Source organism: Tachyglossus aculeatus, chromosome X4, assembly GCF_015852505.1.
Source record: "Tachyglossus aculeatus isolate mTacAcu1 chromosome X4, mTacAcu1.pri, whole genome shotgun sequence".
NCBI classification, from domain to species: Eukaryota; Metazoa; Chordata; class Mammalia; order Monotremata; family Tachyglossidae; genus Tachyglossus; species Tachyglossus aculeatus.
Window position 1 is genome coordinate 37,448,844 of NC_052098.1, and position 9,101 is coordinate 37,457,944.

Consider the following 9,101-nt stretch of genomic DNA (forward strand, 5'->3'; position numbering starts at 1 on the left):
TGGCTCATGAACAGCACAAGTATTATTATGTAGATGGTTCTGTGCAAGCCACAAAGCATGAAACCTGAAAAAAACACAAGAAGGCTCTACTTCTGTAGCCTTCTGAACAGGCTCATAATCATACTCTAATTCCTCATTTGTGATGTTATGCTTTAATTTATGTTAACAATCCCTAAACAATAGTGTGGGAGGGAGCTAAGGTCCTCCTGTCGGAAGTAGTGTGGTGATGGGTAAGGGGGGATGGGGGCCGACCGAGGATGCTGTTGGAGACTCTTAGTCACGAACTGGCAGGCAGGTGATGCGAAAGTAAAGGTCGTTCGTCGTTGAGCAGAAGTAATGGTGGCACCCATATCCTTCTCGCATGCCAAAGCAGCCCTATACAGAGACAAGGCTGCTCTCACCAATCCAGAAAAGGGAACAAAAATAATCTTAAAAATCACTCGCTTCAGCAGTACCTTGTTGGTCGCTTGCAGCCAACTGGTCATCCAGCTCAGTGGGAGGAAAAAAAATGGACAAAAAATCGGATTCCTCTCAAAATGTCCACTCACTGTCAGACATGACAACTACATTAAGCAGCAATGGTGATCATCAGAAAGAGCATGGAACTGGGAGTCAGGAGAGCTGAATTCTAGTCTCGGTCCTGCAACTTGCCTGCAGTGTGATCATGGGTAGGTCAATTCATTTTATCTGTGCATTAGTTTCCACTTCTGCAAAATGGGTATAAAATAACTTTTCTCCTTCCCTCTTAGACTGTGAGTTTCAACCTGATTATCTTGTACCTATCCCAGAGCTTAGCAGTGTTTGGCATATAGTAAGTGCTTAATAAATGCCATCGTCATTAGCTAGCCAGGCATAATAGCCCCACATGAGACAGAAAGCCTCGAGTACCTAGTTTAAAGGAAGTTAAGCCTTCTAGAACTAGATTCTAGTCCTGCTCCACCATTTGTCTGCTGTGTGACCTTAGGTAAATCAGTTAATTTTTCTGTGCCTCAGTTACCTCATCTGTGAAATGGGGATTGTGAGCTCCATGTGGGACACAGATTGTGTCCAACCTGATTGTCTTGCATCTACCCAGCACGAAGTACAGTGCCTGGCACAAAGTAAGTGCTCAACAAATACCATTTAAAAAAAAAATTGGTCCTGGATACAGGAATACCCCACAAAACGGCAAGGTTATGTTCCTTGAAAATGAGACATATTTTCCTACAGACATGTTATACCTTGAGATCAGTTTCAGAACTTCTGGAATATTGGAATATGAGATTCCTTTCTAAGATATATACTGTAACATTAATCATTAAACTATTGTTTAGTGATTAACATCAATTAAAACATAACATCACAAATGACCGTTTTAAATACATAGCTGACAGGTATAATGAAAGGTTACTCAGATCACTTAAGAATGATGCTTTGCAGTTTTAAACAAGGTGAAAAGTTATCCAGCATTAACTAAACACACCCCTCCATGCAATTAAAAAAAGACAAATGAGTTAGACTATGATTATGAGCCTGTACAGAAGGCTACAAAAGTAGCTTCTTGTGTTTATTCACGTTTAGGGAATAATTAGTCCAATTTAAGTTAAAGTACACTGAAGTGGGATAACTCCTTCTGAACACCTCTGCACAACTTTAAACTCCATTCATTCATTCAATGGTATTTACTAAGCATTTACCGTGTGCAGAGCACTGTACTAAGCACTCTGGAGAATTCAACACAACAGAGTTGGTAGACACACTTCCTGCACACAAGGAGCTCACCATCAGGGTCTCCTTCAATTATTTTTATAAATTCATTCACTTTTAAAAGAATTGATACAAGACTTCTTAATCCCCAAATCCTAATGATGGAGAAACCATAACTTCTTCACCTGCTTTAGCAACTTGAGCTGATGGTTACATTATTGGGTGGTTTAAGCTGGGATAAAGTATCAAACAATACTAGATGTATTCTCGGGCTGTATATACATGTATCAGAGAATGACTGTAACCTGGGGTATAGCTGTATGTTTTATACTGGTTTGTCGATCTGTTTCAAGAACAGCAGCAGGCTGGTGTTGGGCTTGAGATCAAAATGTCTCCTGTTAAAACATTTCAGTTTCATTCTGGAAGGAGGAATCAATGACCACTTGATGGTTCTCTACACCTGGATCAGTCATATGGTCAGTGCGCTTGCCCAGACTATGACCTATCAGCACACCACACAGTTGGCACAAGCTCAGCTATGCCAGGTGAAGGAGAAATTGTGGACGGCAAAAGCTGAAGCAGGGAACACATGACCACAAGAACAGGAAATTTTTCTAGGGGCTTTGCCCAGTCACTGGACCAAAGTGGCCCCAATCCCTTCTTAAATGTTAATCAATAGTATTTATCAATCAATCACATTTATTGAGCACTGACTGTGTGCACGGCACTGTACTAAGTGCTTGGGAGAATACAATATCACCAAGTTGGTAGACATGTTCCATGTCCATAAGGATATTATAGGCTCGAGGGGGAAGACAGACAAAACTGCTGGTTGATCACACTGCAGTCCTGGGCAAGAGGTGTGAACACTTCAATAAAGTTCTCAAGTGCTCATCAACTGTCTTGGATTCAGCTATAAACATGGCCTAGTGAAATGAGCATGAGCTTGGGAGGTGGAGGTACTGGGTTCTAATCCCAGCTCCACCACTTGCCTGCTGCGTGACTTTGGGAAAGTCACAACTTCTCTATGCCTTAGTTTCCTCAACTGAAAATTGGGGATTCAATACCTGTTCTCCCTTCCCCTAAGACCATGAGCACCATGTGGGTACAGAGACTGTGTCTGACCTGATTATCTTGTATCCACTTCAGCACTTAGTAAAGTTCTTGGCACATAGGAAGTGCTTTACAAATACCGCAATTGTGATGATGATGATGATCTGGAACATTTTCCTACAGTTACCCAGCTCACATTTCCACTAACCACAGATACACTGAAGGTTCTAGGTTAAGCTTCAGAAGAAAAAGCTGCTGGTCCAGACAGCATACCTGTGGAAGTATACCAGTATGGTAGGTACGAGCTTATCCATCTGCTGTACACATTCTGGCAAGAGAAAGAAGGCGTCACAGATTGTGTCTCTATTGCTGAACTGTACTTTCCCAGCGCTTATTACAGTGCTCTGCACACAGTAAGTACTCAATAAATACAACTGAATGAATGAACTGTGAGGCACGGATACCATACCAAGGGCATATAGAACATCTCGATCAGTTCTACTTGTGTTGTCTAATGAGGATGGCTGGTCCTGTAATCCATCAATCGTATCTACTGCAACATTACGGGGCCACAGGCACCAAAGCAACGATAATCAGAACTCAGCCGCAATGGTGCAGTCATCCAGGATGGAATTCTCAAAACAATCTTATATGGAGAGCTTGGCACTGGGGCATACACTCTAGAGGTGGCCAAAGGGAAAAGGAACCAAAGACATAACCAGAGCGAACTTCAAAACGTGCTCCATTAACACTAGTGCTTAGGAACTCAGGGCACAAGGCAGATCTTCTTGGAACCAAAACTGCCATTCAGCTATTCAGTCTTTTGAGGGCAAATACACTGCTGCAGAAAAGGAGAACTGCCAAAGTGAAGGAAGGTTTTAGGTGATGCAAAACACCCAGGGCTAACCTTCTCATGCAGCTGACCGTGTCCCTCAGGTGACACAGTTCAAGTGACAGGACTAATGCTTACCAGTCATTTTCAATGAGAGACTCCATCAAGAAAGACAGTGTTTAGCACTTGGTAGGTGTTCAATAAATTTAACAATACTTGTGGTACTTGTTAAGCGCTTAGTGTGTGCCAAACACTGCACTAATCGCCAGGATATACATAATATAAGCAGATCAGTCATAGTGCTTATCTGTTCCACATGGGACTCACAGTGGAAAGGAGAAGGAAAAACATCACCAAGAGGAAACTGTCACAAAGAATAATAATAATTATAATAATTATGGTATTTGATAAGCTCTCACAGTGTGTCAAGCACTGTTCTAAGAGCTGGGGTAGATACAAGGTAGATACAAGGTTGTCCCACATGGGCTCGCAGTCTTAATCCCCATTTTACAGCAGTGGAGTGACTTGCCCAAAGTCACAAGTCTGACAGATCCAGAATTAGAATCCATGACACCTGACTCCCAGGCCCATGCTCTTTCTGCTAGGCCACACTGCTTGATTAGTTTTAATTATTCCATGAACTGTCAACCACTCCAGTACTAGTCGTATTAAAAAATACATGCCGGCTATTTGGAAGTTAAAATAGATCAGTTACCACATTGTAGGGCCCTACAAGATTAGCTAGAAATCTGGGTCCCAAACCAGCCTGTCTGTACCCATCCCAGAACCAGCAGTGGATCCCAGTTTCCATGGACCGGGATGGACCACAAGTAGCTTAGAACACACTTCCAGAGGATGCTAACACCTGTACACAGTTGCCAAGTGAGCCAGACAACCACAGATCACCAGATTATAGCATGTGCACAGCAGTATTCCAGTGCGAAACCCTTGAAATGAGGCAATGGTTGGGACAAAGAAGCAGTGTGGCCTAGTGGAAAGAGCACAGGCCTGGGAGTCAGAGGACCTGGCTCTGCCAATTGCCTACTGGGTGACCTTGGGCAAGTCACTTCACTTCTCCATGCCTCTGTTCTCCAGACTGTAAACTCACTGTGGGCAGGGAATGTGTCTGTTTACTGTTGTACTGCACTCTCCCAAGAGGTTAGTACAGTCCTCTGCACACAGTAAGTGCTCAAAAAATACAACAATGAATGAATACTTAAGACTGTGAGCCCCATGCTGGACAGGAACTGTGTCTGACCTAATTACCTTGTATCTATCCCAGGGCCTAGAACAGTGTTTGAGACATAGTAAGCACTTAATACATTCTAGAAAAAAAAAAAACCACAAGAGCTCGGGGAGGTTGGGCCAAGCAATGTGGTTCCATCGACTTTGGGAATCATGGACTTAGCTCAGACCATGCAGGGTCTACAGTGCCTGCCTGGGACAGGCACAATGACAGGTTTAAAAAAAAAATTATGGCATCTGCCTGCATCTTCACAGTACTAATACATCTCTGTAGCCAACTAAAAGTCAGAAGATTTTGACACTGGTACTTTGGGTCACAATTCAGCATGAAATAGCTGAAAACTTTATGGAGCATTTAAGCAAACAGGACAAATTTTCAACAAGGTTGCATCCTTATGCACACTTCCTAATTGCCCCAGGAATACGTTCAATTGAGAGCTGCAATTCAAGGGGGCCAGCAACTCTGCCCTGCTCCCCCTCACAACATATCACCCTGAATTCCAGGCTGGAAAACACGACCGAGGGGTAGAAATGCCCAAAAAAGCAACCTGTCATTTGGGCAAAGGTGTCACAGTATACATGCATTTCAAGAAAATTGGTTTTGCCTTCTGCCCAATGCATTCCTCACTAATGTTAGCATGGCTCTCAATGTTAAGCTTGCTCAATGGACATTTAAGGCCCCAATTATTTTTTTCAAATGGAAAACGTTCTTTCAAAAATGCACTGGGCCAGTTAAGACATGGCTAATGTGTCAGCTTGCAAATGAAGCAGTAAATGGGGCTTGGAATATAACAACTCTTCAGCACGTAGTGCCTTTTGGACCACAACCTGGAAGCGTTCCCAAAACTCAGTACGATTCCTCAGAAATGAGACCAGGCAGATGGGCTGCATTATGCTCTACCACTTGGAGTCAAGTGAATGCTGGCAAAGAACTTTGCTATAAGAAGATACCTCCAATCTCCAGGCAGCAACAAAAATATGAGGCACAGTTCTGCCCCCGAGTATGGGCAGAAAACCTGTTCCCCCACAACTGAGTGTTGAGAAGAAAATGGCAGTTCTGCGTATAATAGGCAGTGAGCCCATGGACAGCATTCCCCTACCCCACCTACCACCATCTAAAACAGTAACCAACTGCCAGTTTTCGGTTCAATCTTTGAATTGTTCAACTAGTTCATTATTCTGCAGGCCTGAATTTTGAATTGTATTATAATAAATCCTTTTTTTCTGCGTGTCCTACTGTAGTGTGATCCTTTTAAGGGGCAGTATTATGTAACTCCCTAAGGCCTGTGGCCATTTCCTGTATCTCCCAGACTTCAACAAAAGCACACGTAATAAGGACCATTGTTTGAAATCTTCCAAGACCTAGTTGCTTCGAAGAGCCAGTAAAAGGAGATATCCCAGTGCTGAGGTGCACTGCCAAGGCAGAAAAAAATCTCTGCTATCTCCCAGAGGTCCCAGAAAATCTGGGTCTTAGGGCACTGGGCTCCAAGCTTTGACTGAGGCCACTGTGCCTGGAAAATATCCAGGGAGATAATTTCCTCTCTGAAGTAAACAGGAAAGCCATCACCAAAACCTGCCGGTCTCAGCTCTGCAACATTGTCAAGATCCGCCCTTTCCTCTCCATCCAAACTGCTACCCTGCTCGTTCAAGCTCTCATCCTATCCTGTCTGGACTACTGCATCAGCCTCCTCTCTGATCTCCCATCCTCGTGTCTCTCCCCACTTCAATCCATACTTCACGTGCTGCCCAGATTGTCTTTGTCCAGAAACGCTCTGGGCATGTTACTCCCCTCCTCAAAAATCTCCAGTGGCTACCAATCAATCTGCGCATCAGGCAGAAACTCCTCACTCTCGGCTTCAAGGCTCTCCATCACCTCGCCCCCTCCTACCTCACCTCCCTTCTCTCCTTCTACAGCCCAGCCTGCACCCTCCGCTCCTCTGCGGCTAATCTCCTCACCGTGCCTCGTTCTCGCCTGTCCCGCCGTTGACCCCCGGCCCACGTCATCCCCCTGGCCTGGAATGCCCTCCCTCTGCCCATCCGCCAAGCTAGCTCTCTTCCTCCCTTCAAGGCCCTACTGAGAGCTCACCTCCTCCAGGAGGCCTTCCCAGACTGAGCCCCCTCCTTCCTCTCCCCCTCCTCCCCCTCCCCATCTCACCTCCTTCCCTTCCCCACAGCACCTGTATATATGTACATGTGTTTGTACATACTTATTACTCTATTTATTTATTGACTTGTACATATCTATTCTATTTATTTTGTTAATATGTTTTGTTTTGTTCTCTGTCTCCCCCTTTTAGACTGTGAGCCCACTGTTGGGTAGGGACTGTCTCTATATGTTGCCAACTTGTACTTCCCAAGCGCTTAGTACAGTGTTCTGCACACAGTAAGCGCTCAATAAATACGATTGATTGATTGATAGCCTCCATTCTCAGAGTTCACATTGCCTTTTTTTAATGGCATTTGTTAAGCACTTTATTATGAGCCAGGCACTGCACCAAGAGCTGGGGTAGATACAAGCCTATCAGGTCGGATGCAGTCCCTGTTCCATGTGGGGCTACCAGCCTTAATCCCTATTTTACAGATGAGGAAACTGGGGCACAGAGAAGTGAAGTGACTTGCCAATGCACACATAACAGACAAGTGGCAGAGCTGGGATTAGACCCCAGGTCTTTCTGATTCCCAGGCCAGTGTTCTATCCACTAGGCCACACTTTTTCTTCAGTTAATGTTATTTATTGACCAGGTACTGTGAGCAGAGCACTGTACTAAGCATTTAGAAAAGTATACTACAACAGAGTTGGGAAACATGATCCCTGCCCACAAAAAGCTTACAGTCTACAAGGGGCATCTATGAGAGCCTGGGGCCAGACCTCATTCTACATTCCTTTATTAAGCATGGCGTAGTGGATCAAGAGCAGGCTTGGAAGTCATGAGGTCATGGGTTCTAATCCCAGTTCCACTACTTATCTGTTGTGTGACCTTGGGCAAGTCACTTCACTTCTCTGTACCCCAGTTACCTCATCTGTAAAAATGGAGATTGAGACTATGAGCCCCATGTCGGACAGGACTGTGTACAACCCGATTAACTGGTATCTACCCCAGCGCTTAGTACAGTGCCTGGCACATAGTAAGCGCTTAATACCATAATTATTATTATTTATATTGTAAACCACTTGGGGGAAGAATGATCATCTTTGATCTGTGCCTTTGGGCTGGTTGGAATTAGAATATTATTCAATCAAACTCTCAACATACACTGTTAATTAAACACTTGTTAACGACGAAGAGGCATAGCAAGACACAATGTCAAGGATGAAGAAATATGTTTATTCCTGCAACACAATGGGTGGGGCTCCGCTTTCCCGGAAAAAAAAATGATTAGATCAAGTCTCATAAAAGCAATTTTTTGTAGCTGTGCACCGGTAAGACCATGCTTTCGATGGAATCTACATATAGCATCTCACAAACCCATAATTTTCCTTTTCAAGTAATGCATCATCCAACTGTACACTCTTTTTCAATGCCACGCCAATGGGAGAAATGACTGGAGGCTCGTGGAACATGTTACCTAGGGAGACTATCTGCATTTCATCCAAACCACGTGCAGTTTTTCTTGTGGCTGAAAACCCTGACGTTCCGACTACAGCAGGCCAGCGTGCAGAACCATACGATTAGGAGCTCAGCCCCTCCCCGTGACAAAGACTCTGTAGCATTCAAAAGTTATGCCAGCGGCGCTCAATCTTTCCATGTATCTGATCATCAAGAAGGGGTTTTTGTGTAGACTACGGCTGAACCTCGGGGTGATTCGATCGTCCTCCCCTCTACCCAGCAGGAGCCATACGACACAAGCACAACTTTGAAAAACTTCCGGCCAAAAGTCAATCTTCAATCAATCGTTTTTATTGACTGCTTACTGTGTGCAGAGCACTGTACTAAGCTCGGAGAACTGCCGGTTAACTGCAGGAACTGCGTGGCCTAGTGGGAAGGACCCAGGCCTGGGAGTCGGAGGACCTGGGTTCTAATCCCGGTTCCGCCATTCGTTCTCCTGTGTGACCTTGGCCGAGTCACTGAACTTCTCAGTAAAATGGCAATTAAGACTGGGAGCCCCAGGTGGCCAACCCGATTAGTCTGGATCTACCCCAGGGCTTAGTACGGTGGCTGGCACCTAATAAGCGCTTAACAAGTACCAGCAAAAAAAAAAAAAAGACGACGACGTGTAAAGGATTTTGGTTGGTTGTTTCCCGCTGCGCGCACGTTGGATTTTGCAGAGCGTAAGAGGGGGAGAG

General features: G+C 44.6%; 1 protein-coding gene across 1 annotated transcript in view; it reads right to left on the bottom strand.

Annotated features, from left to right (window-relative positions):
• The window catches only part of LOC119947969 (methylthioadenosine phosphorylase), a 56,557-nt gene that overhangs the window by 46,819 nt on the left and 637 nt on the right, over positions 1 to 9,101 (bottom strand). The window lies entirely within an intron of this gene.